This window comes from Stigmatopora argus, chromosome 19, assembly GCF_051989625.1.
Source record: "Stigmatopora argus isolate UIUO_Sarg chromosome 19, RoL_Sarg_1.0, whole genome shotgun sequence".
Classification (NCBI taxonomy): domain Eukaryota; kingdom Metazoa; phylum Chordata; class Actinopteri; order Syngnathiformes; family Syngnathidae; genus Stigmatopora; species Stigmatopora argus.
The window spans coordinates 8,368,708-8,388,949 of record NC_135405.1 but is presented as its reverse complement, the minus strand read 5'-3'; positions in this window follow the sequence as shown (position 1 = coordinate 8,388,949).

Sequence of the window (20,242 nt, the reverse complement as noted above, 5' to 3'; positions counted from 1 at the left end):
GCTTTTTCACACATGTGCGGTCCCTGAGCTGAATACATCAGGGGACAGCTGCAGAGATGGAGGTTAGGGATAGTACACAATTTGCCCTAACAGAGGGGGCTGAAGAGCCGTTGGACTGACTTCAATGCCGTCTGAGCAGGAAGGAAACCAGGCTTTATACACTCCTCAACAACTTCCTGTTAGACATCTGCAAATCACAGATGGATCTGCAAGTACGTGTAGTTGGAAGCTGACCGTGTCCTGTGTGTGAGTGTGAATACCAGAAAAGCCGATGATGTTATCAACGTAGCAGTGATGAGTGACGAACGGTGTCCCACAGGAATCCACCCCTCGCCCCCTCGTATATGTGTACAACAAAAAATGGAGCCTGTTGGAAGGCAATCATGACAGCAATCGGAATGTTTTTTTTTCTGGTATGTCGCTAACTCCATCAATTTTTGTGTTTTAAATAATATATGTATGTCGGGATTAAAAGTATGAGATTTTTTGCGGTAACCTGCAATTAATACCACACCACCAAAACTAATATAATGATTAAAAAATACATTTTAAAAATAAATTATTAACATATAAAGCCATATCTAGCCATACCCAAATCCATCCATACTGCCCTGTTTATGCCTTCCTCTCCAATTGTGATTATTAGTATGAGATCATGTCGATAAACTGCCCTTAAATCTCATAGCATGCACGCACTAACAAAACAAAAGTTGTTTTTCCAAAAAATAATTAAATAATAATAATAATAAAATCTCGTATAGAAAGTAGCAATAGTCGTACTAAATCTATCCTGGCTTTCCCCTTCCGTTTTTAATATTTAAGTCAAATTGAGCCTGTAAAACGAATTATAGCTAGAAAATTGAACATAGAACCCATACTAGTAGTATATATAAGAACCACACTGAATCAGATAACATGATTGTATGAAGAGCACTTTAAAACTGATGCTAAGTTCGTCTCTGTATCAAGGAATGCCATTCTTAAATTAATAGGATTTCAATCATTTAAGGGACTTTTTCTTTGGTAACTCCGATGTTAATGCATGGTTCAAAATGATTAACCACTTAAATTGATTAGTGAGTATACTACTTAACCCAGCCTTAATCTATTCCTGACAATTTTCAAAGTTCTACGGCATCAGTAAACTGTCGGGAAACCGTGTTAAAATCTTCTACTAATATATAATTGGAAAAGGTTTGGATTGGATCGCTCAGAAATGAGATCGTGAGTCAAAAATGACCACAAAATGTGTTGCCAGCGGATAAAAATGGGTTATTATATATATATACAAACTTCTGATATTCTTGTTAACCTCTAAGCAGTGGCTACTTTGGCAATAATTGGACGGCCCCCCAGCGGGCAAACAGGCCTGTCCGTCATCCTGCCAAAGCGGTGACAGCCTTCCTAATTAACGAAGCGATTGGACGCAGTATTTCATAATGAACACAGAACTCCTTGTTATTTTTGGTCGGCTTTAAGGATCGGCAGGAAGATTTCAAGTGGAAGGTCGTTATTAAAATGCATGAGAACGAATGTTAAAAATATAAAAATAAATAAATGCAAAAGTGCTCTAACGTGCAGCAGAAAGCTTGGAGGCGCAATTTTGGATTTGATGTGTTTTCATAGCGCCGTCAAATGAATCACTTCAACTTTTGTTGGCACTGGCACGCCGTCTCGTTTCATCGTGGGAAACTTTTTGACTGGGGCGATTTTTCACTTTTTGGTGAGCCGCCCCGCCCGGGCGACTCTAAAGAGTTAAGCCGACTTTCCAAGAAGAAGAAATACGGCGTCCGCCTTCTCCCGCCGAGTGATGACATCGATGTCTTTTTTTTTCAGCGCCGACTCCTCAAAGCTGGGAGGCTAGTGTTTCCTCCCAGCGTGAAGGGAAAGTGTATCACTCTGACAGCCAGGTAAAAGAAGTTAAAGCCTCTCCATTAGCAACTCTGGGCCACGCTTAATGCCACCTCCCTAGACGTCATAAATCTCATCCTCTGAGCATTGCATGGATCTAAACGCAGCTGATTTATGGTTACAACTTTTTGCAGACTTTTCATCCTTCATCCTGCTTTATTGGCCTCCTTTCCGGGCTTTGCTGGCTTTTTACGCTTCGCTCATCGGGTGCCTGGACTCTGAATTAGGGCCAACGCTAGCCAAGCAACACATAGGAATATGATATCCTCACTAAAGGACGTCAAATTGGATGTGGCATCTTCCAAGGCGGTGGTGTCCAAACTACGGTCCGCGGCCTAGTTTTTATTGGCCTCAAGCAAATAGCTTTAAATATGACCTGCACAAGAAGCTCGAGCTCAGCCAACATTGTGTTGCACTTCTTAATTTCAACACTAGATAGAGCTAGTCACTGAAACAATGCCTCTCCATTAGCCCGGGGTCAAAATCTGACGACATAACGAAATCAATGTAGCAAACGAAGTCGAATTTCAGTTGATGAACGAGAGCAGTAATTGCAGAGTAGTCCTTAATGAGTCAGATTTGTATGTTATATATAAAATATATAGATATGCAAAACGTGTGGTTAAATTTGCATTTGAAAAAAGGTAAAATGTGAGAGCGTCTTTTTTAAAACACACAGAATACAAGACGTTGAAATTGTGGTAAAAACAATCATAATAAAACGAGGTATGCATCAGTTTGACACAATCAGACGCACCTAAAATATTCAAAGTACTCTTGCTTTAGTATTGCTCCTTAGATGTGCTTCCTGGTAAATGTCATATTTGACATGATAGCCAAGTTCTTTTTAATTTCTTGCATCTTTTTTTCCCTCCAAAAATTTGGCCTGCATATCAATTTTTATGCTTTTACGCTTCAGAAATGTGATTGTTTTGGCTGAAAACAAGCCTGGCTAAACATCGTAGCAAGGCAAACTGTGCCGAGACTTGGCCCTTCATACGGTCATGCATTTTGATCAGATCGACCCCGACCTCGCCTGAGGAAGTGAGCATGCAGATTTACCGCGGTGGATGGCGATCCAACTCTTTTGATGGCGCTCTAACTGTGCGAAAACTTGATGCACTTTCCAGATTATTTGGAGCCGCTCAGGATTTAGGAGGTTGTAATCTCCAAAAGAGCGCTAACCACCGAAAGCACAAACCCCGCCGACACGTCTTAAAGACGCCATTGTGCCACCATTGTGCGTTTTCCCTCTCTTTTGCTCTACACAGAGTCATCGGGGACTTTGAAGCGCAATCCAATAGGTCAGCGCAATTGAAAACCCAAAAGGCGCTGTCGAGGTGTCTCTGACCAAAAGGAAACTTTTTTTTGGATGTGTTTGAATTAAAAATACTGGAGCCACTCTACGAAAGACGGACTGAATTTTTACCTTTGTCAGCCTTTTGGTGGACTATTGGAACAGTGGCAGTAGGCTGGATGGACTTAACTAGGTCAGAAAGACCGACATTGGGGTGGGCCAAAAATTGGGATATCGCAGTTTAAGAATATTTAACAAACATTTTTGGATTGCGCGAGGTCTATTTACAAAATATCTACTAAAGAGTTGAAGGTTTATTCATCTGATGATTACAAAAACACAAGATTGTTATCTCGGGTGTCAATCATGAAACGATGGACGATTATTAGTACATAAAGCGATAACACGGTATTTTCTAGCGTAACTATTTTGAAATTATGTATATTGGATGAGTCAAACACTGACTATTCATTGCTTTCCAAGAATTTACTTTAATCGATTTCGTTTCGGACTTAAAAGACTGTCAAAATGTAGATGTTTTTCAGAAGAGAAACACTGGTTCGGAGTTGTTTGGAGTCATAATATCGCAATATGCAACGATAATTGAACGAAAAAAATAAACGACTCATAACCAAGTAAACACGACAATAAACAATGCATTCTTTAGGTTGAAGAAATGAATTCCCATAAAACTTCCTCGTTAACTTTCAGCAATATCGCAATATTCTCCCTCCGCATTTCCACACCCTGCCAACCAGGAAGCAGAGTAAAAAATCTAAATCTAGCAGCCGGATAACAGCTCACTTTTTCCACAAGAGAAAACACCACATTACAAATCCAAAGACACAAAGGGAACGTTCTAAACTTTAGCCGCACTGCAAAGAGGTAACAGGAACGACGTCTGGACTTAAAAGATGCCCTCAACGCCAAGCTGCTACTGCGGCCCAGTTGATATACGAGCGATCGTATGGTTTCCATTTGGAAGCATAAAAACAACAGCGCTTAAAATGCGTCAGTTGCAGCCGAGTGTTGAAAAGCTATTACACTTTTCTCAGCGGTATACGATGTTGCCTCCTTTCCATGATAGATCTCGCTAGTTACGTGTCCAAAAATAATCTACAACACTCGTGCGTCGGCCATTTGTACTGAAGAAGAGACTTAAAGGTAGTCAGTATAAAACAGATTTATAGCAACAATTGTTTTAATGCGTTATCCTTTATGAGTGCACGTCTCAATTTGCGTCCCCCTTTTAATATTTGGTGACCTATTTGTGGTTCCCAGTAGGGAAACACTATCACGGATCAAGTAAATCATTGTCACAGTTTCTTAACTGGCTCGCCGTATAAAATTCGGTTACTTTATACTATAATTTCTTTATAAATGGAGCCGGCCTCCCATCTAATCAGACACTGTTGATCTTTGCTACGAATACGTGAAGTTCTGTGAAGACTGTAAATCGCCTTTAGTGTGTACGAAAATACTTGTTAAAGACTAACCTGGCTTTCAAGTGTATGAAAAACATCGTGTTAGGTTGACTGATTACATACAAGTCTTTGACGTTCACAAAAACAGATTTAACGGGTTTGTTGAAGACCGAATCTTCAGCAAGGATTTCATAGTCTTTGATATTTAAACTCATGGCATTGTTTACAAAAGATATGCATTTTCCAGATAAGTTATTTTGCAGACTCAAAATTGTATTCATTAAAGGTTAGCCAAAATAAGTCATGTACCCAAATTGTCTTTTAGGTCTACAAAGACTCATGAACGGTTCTTTTAAGTGTAAATAAACATTTTCATACTCCAGCCAGTTACAAAACAATCTTTCTTCAGTACCAACAAATCCTCTTTAAAAAATGCTGTAACTTCGTTAAAAACTAAATTGCCTTCTATCCTGATGAATTGTCCTGAAAAAAAACACTCCCAAAATAAAGTGGGGCTATAGTGTGCAAAATTAAACCAAAAAAAATGAATAAACATTAAGAGCTCTGCAAGGTAATGTACTTTTACGATGGAGTTTTGGACAGAAAATGGCTGAACGCTCAACAGAGCCAAGAGTGACACATCGTACATCTGTTGGCTGATATTATGGGTTGATTTTGGCCCGCTGCTGTGGAGTTTTTTGATACGACAATCATAGAGCATAAAAAGCGAGCTGGAGACGCGATGTTATCGTATCCGTCGACTCCACTGTTGACACTCTCGGTGCCGTCTACGCCGAGGCGTCGCGAGTCGGAGCCGTAGTGGAAAGTTAATAAACAACGGCTTTCCCGTTTTCATTACAGCGCCACGCCTGTCCTTGGCGACACTCGCGCTTATCGTAATATTGCACCATCCAACTAAAAGGAGGTGCCGTATCAGCTGCCGTGATCAAACAAGCGGGTGCAGATTTCCCTGGCAAAATCAGTTAAGGGTATCGGAATTCTCGTACGCCTCGGGACTTCGGTTTCAGCAACCCGCAGAGTCGAATTGAGCGATGGATTCCGTTCAATTTGACGTCCGCGGCGGCGGTCAAACGGTCAACAAAAAAAAAGAGTGAGAAACTTTTCATTTCGCGCTGGCTTCGGACTGTCAGTTCGATGTTTGAGCTTTACCGCAAATGACCGATTTAGACGGCGCTTACTACCAGACGAGGGAATCTCTTTACGACTAACGACTCATTCCGCAGACAGCGGAGACCTTTAATGCTTAAAGCAGAAGTGTGAGCTGTCAGACAGACCGCGAGCACGCACGAGTGTGTGCGTTTGTGTGTGTGTATTAGCATCTGTTCATCTGACAACTACTGCATCTGCAGGACATCATATGTTGACCCATGCACTGCGAGTTCATTCCAGTACAAAAACACACACACACACACACTGCGGTTACTCCCCATTCAGACCCTGACCACAATCAACAACACTTTCTCGTCATGCTCGCCGCCCCCCACGGGTGGCAAAATTTGCCGCTCTCAGCTCCGGGCGGACGGCCAAGGGCCCAGAAATAGGAGGTGTCGCGAAGGTTAGCAGGGGTTTCGTATCGCTTGCTTTATCGTAAACAAAATATCCCAAATGTGGCCCTTCTGCCCCCAGACGGGGGCCACGACTGAGAGCTGAAGAGTAAACATGTCCGCTGATAGGTGGTGTTGACGGCGGCTACACTACAGCCATTGTGCGGTGGTGGTTGCCGAATTAAACAAAAAAAAATGCTCCCACCCCAGTCAAAAGTAAAACTGATACTCATTACGATGAAACGTTGGGCTAAAGCTCTGACCACGTTAGATTAGTATCGGGTGAAAACGCTTAGCATTTAAGCTCTGCCTCGTATACTCGCATATCCAGAAAATGGCCTTCTACCAGAAATGGAAATTTGGGTTATTTGCTGTCCATTTATTTTGTGTTATTTAGTTATCGGAATAACTGATCACGTTAAGATAACAGGCGCCAATTTAGACTAATATTCTCAGTTTTATTGTTGTTTATTGTAAAATAAAGTTTTCCTCAAAGACCCCATTGGGACTTAAAGTCCGAACAATACGACAACTGGGTTTGGTTAAGGTGCTGAAAAAGAATAAAAGCCTTTTATTACCATTTTAACTCATTGGTCACCATTGATGCGATAGATGTCGAATCCATTTAAACTGGGAATGTTGGCAATGAATTTCCCATCTAAATATAAAAATCAAAGACCCTAAGACCCTCTCAAAAGTCCCATTAACATGCCAAGTTAATTTGTGACTCTGCTAATGTGCTTTCTCAAACCTTTTGATTCCAACTATCATAAGTGAGAGGTCAAAAGGCTAAAACGCAAAAGGAAAAATATTTTTTCTTCAATGACAGGCAGCGTTTGTGTGGGCATGCGGTCGGTCCTGGAGCCATGTCCGACCGTTTAATAGGACTTCTATTGCTTCCAATGGGATCCGTCAATTCATACCTTATTTGGAGACGGTGACGGTTTGAAATTATTACTCGAGCTTTGTTGATCTAGGCTGGCGATTGGGAAAAGGAGCTGTGTCATGGCTCAGCTAACACAGCAATGGTGACTAGGGGCTGTAAAGTAGGAACATGGCTCCTTCCCAAGGGCCACTTTGAGGCCATTTAACGCCTCGGCCTTCCTTTCCCGGGCACACAAAGTGCAAGATGGAGGAAAAGTCGGGAGAGATAGCGAGCGGAGAAGGGAAGCTCAAGACCAGACTCTCTCGGAAGAACTGCCAACTTCACATAAACACGGAGAACCTGTGGAAAGTTTCATGGCCCGCAGGAGGCTCCCCTTCTCCCCGAGCTCGTTTTATTTACGTCTATTTGGCCCGCGACTTTCCTGTCCTGTTTTAGGAAAAATCGCCCGGTGACAGCACTAAAAAGTCATCAACATCAAAGAAGCAGAGTTTTAGTTGCAGTCTTATCGGTCCATTTCTTGCTCCTAATTTGACAATTTCAAAATCCTCTTATAGGAGTTCAAATTAGATTCACATTTAAATGGTATATACATTTGCCATTGATATTCTCCAAATGTGTGCAGATTTTTGTCGAGAAAGCTATGATAACCCAGCATTTCCATCTGAAGGTTACTTTAAACCATCAAAGATTAAATAGAACGATATTGGATCCATTCAAATAATGTGTGAACCAAATCGAATTGACACCAAATTCAAAAACGCCTGCCTTCAGTGTAAACCCAGCCTTTAATCACAGGCCTCTGGAAACGAGAGAAGCAGCCAGGAAAGTAGTCAGTGGGCACGCAGTACTCACACAGAGGCAATCCAACACTATTTCTACTCAGGACAACGTCGCCATCTGCAGGGAGTCACCATAACAACTGCTTTTAACTCCTGACTTGTGAGTTGAAATGGAAGTCATCTCCTTAGGTGAAATCCTGAATAGGCCATCTTTCATTTCCCATGACTAGACAAGTGTCTTGTTTGTTTAAATGACACCAAAACACAACATTGCCGTTCCCTAGCGGCCTCACTTTACTGCTGCTTGAAATTATTTGACATGACTTTTATACATTAAGCAGGTCAAGATCCACACTTATGTATAATAGAAAATCAAGGGATCAAGCACTTGGAAACAAAGGCAAAGAAAAACTCAAATTAGTATCGTATTATAATGTAGTAGTATATGTAGAGTATATTTACAAAGATAGTAAAAAATGTCAAAAGATTAACAACTAAGCCAAATACTACTCAAGAGATCAACGAACTAGAGAAAAATAAACAAAAATAAAAGTCCAAATCAGACTGCAAGTACAGCTGTCTAGGCACCAATTAAAATATGAGTAAATGTCTTTATACATAGACGTGATTAAATATTTAGATATGTAAGTGTGTGAGGTCATGGCATGTCTTTAGTGCTTAGTTACTACAATAAAAATGTTGGCTCTCGTTTCTTTTACACTCCTATGTTGTTATTAGTCTGTTAAAGTGATTTCATGTGTAAAAGTTTTTTTACTGTTGCTATTCATTTGAATTTGGTTCCTTAAATGCAGCTTTTTCTGCTAGGTCAATCACAGAGAAGCACAATGCAGGTTTGTTCCCACTGTGGAGCGACCGAAAGACAGTAAAAGAAATAACCCTTCATTTTACATTCTTCGCTTACTCAGCGAAGTCCAAACTAAACACGCCCCCCGCGGCCCACACAGTTACGCCAGACAAACTGTCCGCTCCCTACTTGTCAGGACACGGAGGGAAAAAATTCATAAATTCACATTTAGGCGCCTGCAAGTTATTTTCATAACTTGGAGCTTCACGAGTGTCTTCAAGCGTCATCGAGGCGGAAAATAGTAAGTGACAAGACGTTTTGAAAAAGTCCACATTTTGTGGTAAAAGACTTAAAACTAAGTAATACTGAGAGGACTTTGATCATAAGTTTCATGTCTTTATTGTTAACAGGTTTCCTATAAAACAGCTCACCTTTGAGTGACCTTAAATACAATACATTTTTACCCAGTCAAAACAGATGGGACATCGATTGGTGTCAATAAGGACCCATGAGTTAAAAAAAAACTATTTTTGAGATATGATGCCAACTGATCGTAAAAAATAATCTAAACCAAAAAAACACATTTTTGTCCCACTACAACTCACGCAACACTCAATTCCACCAAAGTCCCGATGTTAAAAAAAGCAATGAACATAATAGCTCCCTTCAATGTTTGTCCAGAAAAATATGGCACCGAAGCAGTGTTTGTATTATTTAAGAGGATCCAGACGTGCAGCCAAATGTGACTTCAATTCTGAAAGAAAAGAGCCAGCCCTTAAATGTACTGGAGACATAAGCTGGTGCCATGCCCAATGCTGAAATCATGGACTGTGTACTGCAGTATTTCACGGCAATAATACTGCAATTACACGCCGAGGGGGAGAATATGCATTACAGAGCGTGCGTCGGGAAACTGTCTAAGCTTCTCCAACCATTAGAAAGCCCATAATTACCAAGCCTGTTGCATTCAGGCTAAAGTCTCATTTGTAAACATCGTTTATCTAAATAGCATCTGAAAACTGTGGCCAATACTGATTACGCCAGTTTTTTGTGCCTAATTGAGCATTTTTAGGGTTTAGATGATGGGGGGGGGGGGGGGGGGGGGGGGGGGGGGGGGGGAATAGCGCTGTAACATGGCAGTTAGACCAGATTAGCACTACATAGTTCAAGTGACCCAATTACGAGTAGCACACTTTAGGTATTTGGTTTCAACGTGACAGAATGTCTGGACACTACTACAATAATGAAATGTAAATTTCGTCTTTCCAGTACAGTTTATCTGTTTTAGTCATTAAGTTTGACAGAGACGTCGAAATGGTTTCAAACACGTAAGACGAGACCAGATATGGCCGGGAACGGCAGACTGACCATGCTCGCCAAGGTCCCGCTCGTTCAGATCTTTTTCTAACGCGGGGCAATGGGATAAGGCACCTGGCTTCTGCTCCAGACACATTTCAGAAATCTTCATTCTCCAGAGAGTTCTGAAGGCCTTTCGCACTGCTGCTTAAAATGTTTTCCCACCCGTGTCGCTAGCTGTGTGAAACGTAGCATAAGGGAATGAAGGAAGTCAACCCTAAAATTCTTCTTACTATAGAAAATGCTATAGACAAAACCGTTTTGCACGCTCGCTAAAAATGTCTTGAGCCAAAACCAAGCATCATAACGACAAACTAACGTTTTCAGTGAGGTTTTTTTTCCGTTTTGTGCTGCTGTTGCAAAAAAATTCCACCCCCGTACACCACCTCTGTCGCAGTGCTGATTATTTTGCTTTTTGCCTTTTCTTTCCTCCTAAATGTGTTATTCATCCTGTTCGGCGAGCCTTCGGGCCCACTTGAGAGCCCAAAATAAAATAAATAGTACTGTTTTCGCTAGGGGCCTTGACTGCATTTACCTGGAACAATAAACAACTATGTTTCTGAGCTGGTTTACACTCATCTCCAGACGTGAGTGGACAGAAGAAGCAACAGGAAGTCGGCCCTGAGCGCTTATGGATACGCTAGGTAGGCGCACGCCCACTGTGGAGCGTCGCAGCAGACCGTGGTAGCGCGGAGGCTCCCGGCGTGGACTCCGCGTCTGGCACCGAGGCCAGTTTACGTTGGAAGCCAACCAACCATCTGCACGCTATAAGGACTCCGTCGTGGAGTTGATGTTGAACGAGCGAGACAAAAGCGGTCCACGGAGGGGAGTGTGTGTTAGTCAGACTTTGTGTATGTAAGTGTGAAGCTGCACAAGGTATGTATAAACTTTGAAGAGGGACTGACAGCTCAAAGTTTTGTGTTTCGATGAAAGAACCAAGAGGCAATTCAAACTGAAAGAAGCAGAGGATAGGCCTGTTATACACCGAGGTATGAACGGAAGCAATTGGTTAGAAAATCGGAAGGATTCTAGATCTCATCTTAATGGTCAAGGCGGCCCGAGTGGTAAGCGGGTTGGCCTCACCGTTCTCGGGTCGAGGGTTCGATGCCAGGTGGGTCCTTACTGTGTGGAGTTTGCATGTTCTCCTCGGGTTTGAATGGGTTTTCTCCGGGTACTTCGGTTTCTTCCCACATCCCCAAAACATGCATGATAAGCTGGTTGAACACTCTAAATTGCCCAAAGTCAGCTGGAGCCGCTGCAGAAAATGAATGAATTTTACAAGTGTGTTCTTTGAACTGTGCCTGTAAAGAGAGGGCGTTTGGAGCTATTAAAGAACATCAAAGCTGCCATTTATACCCATTTATTGTCAAGCAGACTTTTCTTTCATTTGCTTTGGCATCGCCAAAACCTTTTAATTTTGACTTGTCTCTTACGATGCTCCCTACACACCCCATGTACTTTCTTCTTATTAATTAATGTCAAGCCACGCATTTATCGTGCTTGATGAGGATAATCCACCATTATAGGTCAGACGAAAAACAAACAAATATAGAGCTCGGTCAAGGCAAGTCTGTACTACCCTTTTTAAATGCTATTTTGATGGTTGGGTCTTTGACGATGATACACGTCCCATCGTGTGGCTTTTTTAATCCTCCTGCTGTGAATTTAAAAGGGTGTATGACTAATCGACGACTACCATTGTCATTCACAGCCAATGAGTTAGCGCTCTGAAGATGACTAAAGCTAAATGACCTTCATTACAGTTGCTCAAAGTATATTATGATAATAATTCCTCAGACTTCTGACTGAGAATTAGTCATTTCAATCAACGATACCATCTTTTAATTGGGTAAAACAGTAGCAGCACTGATTCAAATCTCTGCCCCAATGTCGGACGGCCACTTCTTGCAAATATTTCCATTTTTCCCCACTATTCTGGATGAGAAAAATGAAATTCTCAAGTTCTTTCAGTGTATTAAAAACGATTAATTCTACTGCTACGCGTGAGGTCTATTTTATTGATACTACACGCGACCCCAGGACACCAAACGACATCATCCAGCGCAAAAGTACCGTTGCGGTTGTCGCGTCTGCGGCCGTTTCCGATTCAGAGAATTAGGTTTCGTGGGCTTCAAGGCGGCCCACACAAGAGCAGGCGGTGGTTTAGGCAGTTTTTACATCTTCACGAATAATATTCCCAGAGACGAATGAACGCTGGACAGGCGCTTGTAATTCAGCTGACAAGAAAATGAAAAGTTTTCATTGCCCTCGCGTCACATTGGGGGAAGCAAACTAACAACCGGGACAATTGCTGGAGTACCATTTGGCCCGGTCTAACACCCCCACCACCGCGATCATCAAGCCCCTCAGCGCGATTGCTTTTCCAGAAGGATGTGGTACTCGTTGGCGAGGCAGCTGCTTTAAATAAAGTGACAATTTTTAATGGGGTTTCAAACCTCAGCGTCATCGCACCCTGCCAACTCCTCGGCAATGACATGCATCCCATCTGCGCCTTTTTAATGGAATAACTTACACATACAGTAGCTTCAAATGTGATCTTTCGAGGTGAAATAGGCCCAAATGTGCTTTTATTAGCAGGGACAGCAAAAGTGGACAGACGAGACGAGACGATATTCACAGTTTAACAAAATGACGGTCTGATTTCCTCCCTTTCTCAATGGGGAAGGCCAATTTGGCAGTCATTTTCGCAGGATGGTGGCTACTAAGTGGTCTTAATGAGCGTATTCATGTTTTCTCACCTTGCCCGGCACCCCTCTGCGGTTTTAAGCTTTGACAGTTTTTAACAAGCAGGAAAAAATGTCATCCCAACTTTGAAGATCAATTACATGAACTACTATTATGCTGCCAGCGGAGATATAAAAAAAGTGGCGGCAGTTTTTAGTCGCCTTTGCCTTTTATGCAAAAAAAATATTGCTTAATATTAAATTGAAAGATTTTATTTGAATGAAATGCATTATGTGTTTCATATTAATTATTACATCCAATATTTTTTTACATTTAATTTTGTAGGTTAAAAAACTATCCCCCCCCCATTGAAATGTATTAAGACAGGATTAATTCTGTCCAGCCTCCCCATTTAAAATAGACTAAATCCTTCATTGTCAGGACTGGCGATAGCGTTAGCGTTAATCGTTCATATCCTGGCCTAATTGGGATAAACATGTATCACTGTCAATGGCAGTGTGTGAGATAATACAGCCATACATCATTTCCATACAAAATATGAGTTGCTACATCCATTGTCATGCAATATTGACCTCTAACGGCCATATTGTGAAGAGCAATAGTATTTGGTCAGTTGGGAGATTTGCAACAAATACATGAAATCAAGTTATATGTAGTTGTTTTATACAACTAGACTAAATATTACACTATAGTGTTCGGTAAACATGTTTCTAGCATGTTTTGCATTTATAGAATATGTTGTTGGTATTCCTTGCATTAGTTCCGAATAATTTTATACTATATTTTAAATCATCTATCATCCTAAAAGACTTTTGCAAGTAGTACTACACCAGCTAATTGAACCCAACCAACAAGCTCCCATTACTATGCACAACACTAATTCCAACACATGTGGCGCTCTTTAATGTTGCTGCTCACTGATGTCCTTGAGTGGGTATTCAAAAGAATTGGGATGCACAAACTGCATTCATCTCCAGTTAAGCCTTTGTCGTGCTTCAGTGTCAAAAGACAAATTAACCCAGATGCGTCATAGGATGTCTACATAGCAGCGCTTCTCTGTATGCATGATGGAAACATCAAGTCCAGAGGGTTTTCTTGTCCGGCAAGATGTGCAAGTCAGTGAACACATAGGAAAATGTGTTAGGTTTATTAACTTGCCTTTCAGGCAAACACTCAACCAACCACTTTTATATAGCAACAATTAGGGCACTTCAGTAGGGTTCCCCAATAATATGTTTTTACACACTAATTAGTAAATGATTGACTCGTCAAAGAGTACTCAAAAATAAATAACCAAGACTAACAGATCCATAACTATGTTATGTTGTGAAATGAAAATCCCTTTGTAAGGCTTTTCCTCTGCATAGTAGAAACCAATCATATTAGAGAATTTACTGAGGGTGTAAGACTCAATGGAAATCAGTAAACAAAACTCGTTGACTATATCGTGCGATGAGTCAGAATAGGAAATTGAACATGGGTGTGCAATAGTGTCAGAAGAACATGATTGCAGATTTTATCATACAATACTTGTGCTGGGCATGGATGAGGTGTGCCTAAAATGAACTTGTCAAAATTGTAGACAAATGCCCTTTTGTGTAAATGTAAATAGGAGTGCTTGGTTCTCTATGGGGGATTTCACCAGAAGGTGAGATGTGTTATCGGGAGACAAAAGCCTGAGCTTTCCCCATTTAGTGCCACTGGTGGGTAAACAATTCCATCCCCTTTTATCAAGCAGTGTAAAAGCAGGGTAAACGTGTCGTGACCATCAACAAGATGGCAGGTAATGCGAGGTGGATTGTTTCCCAGACATATGGGGGATTGATTTAAAAAATAAAAAATGAAGTGGAAATATGTAACAAATTAACACATGGCGCTTACTAATTAAAAGTCTTTTGACGACCAAGATTAATGGCAAACAAACGCTCCTTTGACACAGAATAGAGTGATGTAATCCAATTACCCTGTTTTATATTACTGAATCATGCTCCCATGTGTTAGAATATGCTTTTTGGAAAGTCAATCAAAGAGGTTTGGTTTCTGACCTGCAGTTTGAGAAGCTGCTATGATGTCATACTTGCTTGTGTTTGATTAGAATAGAAAAAAGAGAGAGAGAAACCCTCTAGAAGCAAATAATCCAGTGTGCACCCCAAAAGATATGATGAATTTCCAGATGAAAAATGGTCACTTTTTGACTCATTCATGTTATACTTGGTCATTTCACCCATTATACCTTGATAAGAGCCCATTTTAAAGGTAATGGCAGAGTCAATACCCCTGGGCATGCTTTCACAGCTCTATGCTGGGAATTAGCTCTAATGTGTTGTTTTCACACATTCTTGGGACAAAAGAGATGACACATCTAGACTTCTGCTCTGAAAATAGTTTACCTTTCCACCTATATTATGGAAGCAAGGATTTGAACAGAGTAAAGGCTTTTGTTTGTGACTCCCTAAAGTGTTTTGAGATAAATATAGTACATCCAGTCCACCGCTGCATTATTGCTTTTCTAATCTTGGCTGCCTTTAAGACCAGAAAAGACCATATCTCATCGCGCATTGAATCGTCTCCAATTTCATAACTACGGTAATACCTTGACATACGAGTGTCCCAACATACGAGAAATTTGAGATAGGAGGAAAATCCCGAGCAAATTTTTGCCTTGAAATACGAGACAAATTTGAGATACGAGCATAGGAGATGGTTCGCGCATATGAGCAAATTGACCGCTTTACTGCTAATAAAATCAATGTTTGATGAACTGCACGTGACACTACAAATTCAAACTATCACACAGCTTATTCATGCTCAGCACACAATTCAACGTTACAAAATTATGGGTGCTAAACCCTTATTTTTATCTTTCTTTTCAATTGTCTGTGGGGAAATTGAGTGCACCAACTGTCAATAGGTTGTCGACAGAAACATGAAAATATTTGTAGTCATACAACAAATGCAAAGAAAAATGTTTTCTTTGTCAAAGTCATTCAGAGTAAATCAGCATGTGCACAATGCTCATCGATTGTTTTCCCCCCATCAACGTGATTGTACGCATGTATGCCTTTAAGCAGTTTTCTTTGACTGAGTGCAAAAGAATCAGCGTTAGTCGAAGGGCTCATTTGCCAGAATGTTGTTCAGGCAAGGTTTGTTGATTTGCCACTTTGTGGAATGTGAACATGAAAGGTTATATATGTTCATCTGCGCCTTGTAATTGACTGGCAACCAATGAAAGGTTGAAGTGGGCCTTTCATCCAAGGTCAATGGGGCTCGGCGAAAGCTCGTGACTCTGAACCGAATAATGTCTGGAGAAAATGAATAACTTGATGTCTGCACAAAGTCGACTGCTACAACAATGTCCATCCACCGCTCATCCTTGTCAGGGTGCTATATTCTATTCCAGCCAACTTCGGGGCAGAAAGCAGAGGTCATCCAATCTATTGTAGTGCACAAACAAAGACAGAATGGCATTTGCGCTCACATAACACCGCCACTCAGTGGGAATTGAACCCAACGCTGTCTGCCAGTGTACTGCGACGCTATCACAATGTTTTATCTATATCAAGGGTGTCAAACTCATTTTTTTGGCGCGGGCCACGTGGTAGTTTCAATTACATCTGGAGAGCCGTTATGTTTTCCAACTAGGCTGCCAAAATTAATCGATTTATAAATTGACAGCTTTCTCAATCGTGCTAATCGATACATCATTTTTGGACATTCAAATTAGTACAAATTGTTTGCAATTATTGATTTAAAATGAGGAAACACAGGAAATAATCTACAATCTTCATTTGAATTTCATCATAAAACAGAAAGTTGGCACTCATCATTTACTTTCTCGGGCCACACAAAATGATGCGGCGGGCCAGATTTGGCCCGCGGGCTGCCATTTTGACACCTGTGATCTATATGAAAGTGACTTTAGCGATAAAGCAAATATTAATACTTACAACTTTCAAGTAGCAACTTTCCCTATTAATGTGGATTGGACCTGGATATCCGTCATCAGCAATGAAATTCTAACAGTGGCTGATGTTACGATAAACTGGAGTAATTCAACTTCTCTGCCTGATCTGAAAACAATTGTGCTATCGTTCCTGCACATTACATTTAATGCTACTCATTATATCAATGGTTTTGTGCGCGGTTTATACTGTTATTTATTTACTATGATGCTACAGCAAGTCAATTTTCCCCACGGGGAATGAGGAATAAAGCACCATTCTATTATATTGCCAGTGAATGCATTAAATGGGCACATTTCTTTGAGATTTCCAAGCCACATCTGACACTAAAATAGTAATTACGGTCAAACCGAGAAAAACATATCAATTGTGAGGCGCAGCTCTTTGAGATTGTCCATCTTATTTTTTTTAAATGGCTACAGGACATCACTTGAAAATCAATCTGTATCTTTCACTTGAAGAATGGCTGACATCTTTGAAAAAGGTTATGTCATTAAAAAGCTGCAGAAGGAAACTGAACCCCCTCCAATAAAAAAAAACTTAGTTACAATCTGGCCCCATTACCTGTTATAACCACACATCTATGAGCAAAGTAGGAGAAATGCTGGTCACCATGGTGACATTTAAGAGAAAGCGTTTATGTCTATTGACACGTGATGCTCAAACTCAAGTGTGGACAGAGTAGCCAAAACAGCACCCACGTGACGTAAAAAGGAACAAAAAAACATAAATGTAGCACCTCACTCACCGCCACTTTTTCATTACAAAGCAGCTATACCGTGTATGGTCAGGTAAATCAGGCATGTATTTCCCCGTTCATTATGAGTGCCTATTATGACATCCCTATGCAACAGCTCAATCCTCAGAGGTAATTCACCACTTAACTATTCATCAAAGATAGAAGAGCCTAGGGGGTGGGGAGTGAAGTGCAATGTGATGTACAAATCACCAAGAGTGCATCTTCTAGTGGCATTTAAACAAGAATTGTCGACTCCAGGGCAGCAGGTGCTCAACATCTATTTGTTTGATCCTTTGGGGCACTGAAATCTGAGAATCAGAAAACCAGAAGTACACTGAAACAACATTTGGGGGGGAATTTTTTAACCAATAATTCAGCCCCTGAGCGTGTATTTTACCCTGAGGTAGAAATTGAAAGGCACCATGTGTATCATTAATGAACAATGTTGATTTTACTGAATTAAAAAAAAGCAAGATCTGTTCTCGTGTATGTCAATTCAAGGCTATAAACCAGGTTGATGTAAACGGTTAATCGTTCCGCTGGCAAAGCTTGACAGGTCAACCTGTACGTCAATCAATATCGAGGAGGGATCCACCAGCTGGCTTTTTTCCTTCCAATCAAGGACACGATCGACTGGAACGATCTTCTATCAATCGTGATTGATGTATTAGGTAGTAGGTATGTGGCAGGTGTAATGGTTAAACCAGCGTAATGATCTGGGTGTGTAACAGAACACGATTTGAGGTTGGATGTGAGACTATAGGAATCCGACTTGCTTGGATTTCTTCCAGTCTACCGAGTAATGGTAGTGGAAACCTGACATAATGAACCATGCAAACGGCAAGAAAACATTTGTGTCGTTGAAGCCAGTGAAATCGGGCTCCCTTCTGCTCTGATAAAGCTCTCAATACTCCGGAGAATTTGAGAAGGCAGAAATACATTGTGCCCGTGTTTGCTTGGCCGTGCAAAAAACAAAATGTTTATTCTTTGTCACTTCGCATTGATCCTGAGGAGAAAATACCACCTCCAATGTCCTAGCGAGAAAGGTGTCACATGTTAGCGAATGTCACTTGGGTCTTGAAAAACGACAGTAACAGCCTTAAATGCCTCCAGGGGCTTAAAAAACAAAATGTCAAGAATGGTGCTAGCATGATTCCCAGCTTTAACTGCATTTTCACAAAGGGTAATCATCATCATGTCTCTCGGGGTACCATTTCTCTGAACTCAGAGTGACCTATAAAGTTAAACAATTATAGTCCAATGCTCAAAACTGGTGTTATTTGTCTATTTCCCCTCATCTATTGTTCCTCCAGTCTCATCTTGTATCAATAAAGATTCAAAATAAAACCTTGAGACTTAAGACCTTTGCAAGATCATTGAATTCAGGACATTTTTTTGGCTTGTCCTTTTCTATTATTCATCTGATCGCATCAAAAATCAAATGTCAGCTCAAGAAATGTTGAAAGTAAGGCACATTTTGAAGATCTGCTGAAAAATGCATTGAACATATGTGTCCCATCATTTGGATCCCACTTCTTCCAATATTACGAAATCATATGCAACACCAGAGACAAACAGCAGGCAGCAGGCTGCCAACTTTCAAATCCAGCCCCTGCCTTTTGTGATCTTCGAACATAAGCCAGAAGCCCTCTATTAAATGCAACTCCATATGCATTTCTACCATATTCTCAAAACCTAGTATTTATCGGGAAGAGCGCTTGAGAAGCCAACTACCGGGGGGCATGGGCATTTTACATCACAAGTCATATCTGAGGCTTGTCTACAATATTGCTGATCAAGCAAAAGGTGAACAAAAGTCATTAGCATTGAAGAGAGGGGAACAAATGGTCCTCCAAGTATTTTCCACATGATCAAAAGATTACTGGATATGGCACTCTCTGTGTAGAACATTGGACCTAATGATGCAAGGTCACAGCCTAAGGGCTTTTCAAATGGAAGTATATTCCTTTCAGGTGGGAAAGTGAATGCTGAGCATTTGCACTCTCTGGGAATGCATATTGCATTTTGATTCTTTTTCCGCATGTGTGGATGTCCCATTTCTGAGGCCACCGGCAGTGGAAATAGATCTGACTGCAATATATACAGAGAGGTATTGAGATGGTAATTCTTGCTTGCTGAGGGTTTTGAAACGAGGTAACGAACGGATATTAGAACACAAAGGGTGAGGAAACTCATTTAGATAGATGCTATGACAACTGGTATTCTATTTCTCTTCAAAAAAAAAAATCATAGCCGATTTCAGACTTGCGGTACTTGAGAGAAACTTTTTGCTGTACTTGTTGTCGAGTAGCACTATCGTCTCAGGGAAATATACCGGTGTTAGATATTTAGCATGCTGGCTATCTGCCATTGTTACAATGAGATGGGAACCAAAATCAAATGAATTTATTCAGCGTCGCTAAAGGCGCACCAGAAAAAAAAAATTGAACGAGTACACTCGTTTACTTACTATTTTTCCATTGAGTCACACGCTCTCTGCCATCAAGTCATCCGTTTTTAAGAACGCTGATCCTCAACGTGACATAATTTTTTATATTTGTACCATTTCAGTCGTTATGGATCTGCGCAAGTCTTTTTTAATACTCTGTCAAGATTCCATCATTTAATTAGTGTATAAAATTCTGATAGTGGGACTATAAGAAAATATTATTACAATATAGTCGTGTAAAGTACCTCATTATGAAGTGTTATTTTCCATACTAATCATCCTGTTACAAAACAGCTTTTAATTTAGGGGGAGCAAGAAGGTTATATCATCTTTTGAGTCTTCTCACAAAAACTTTTAGTTATA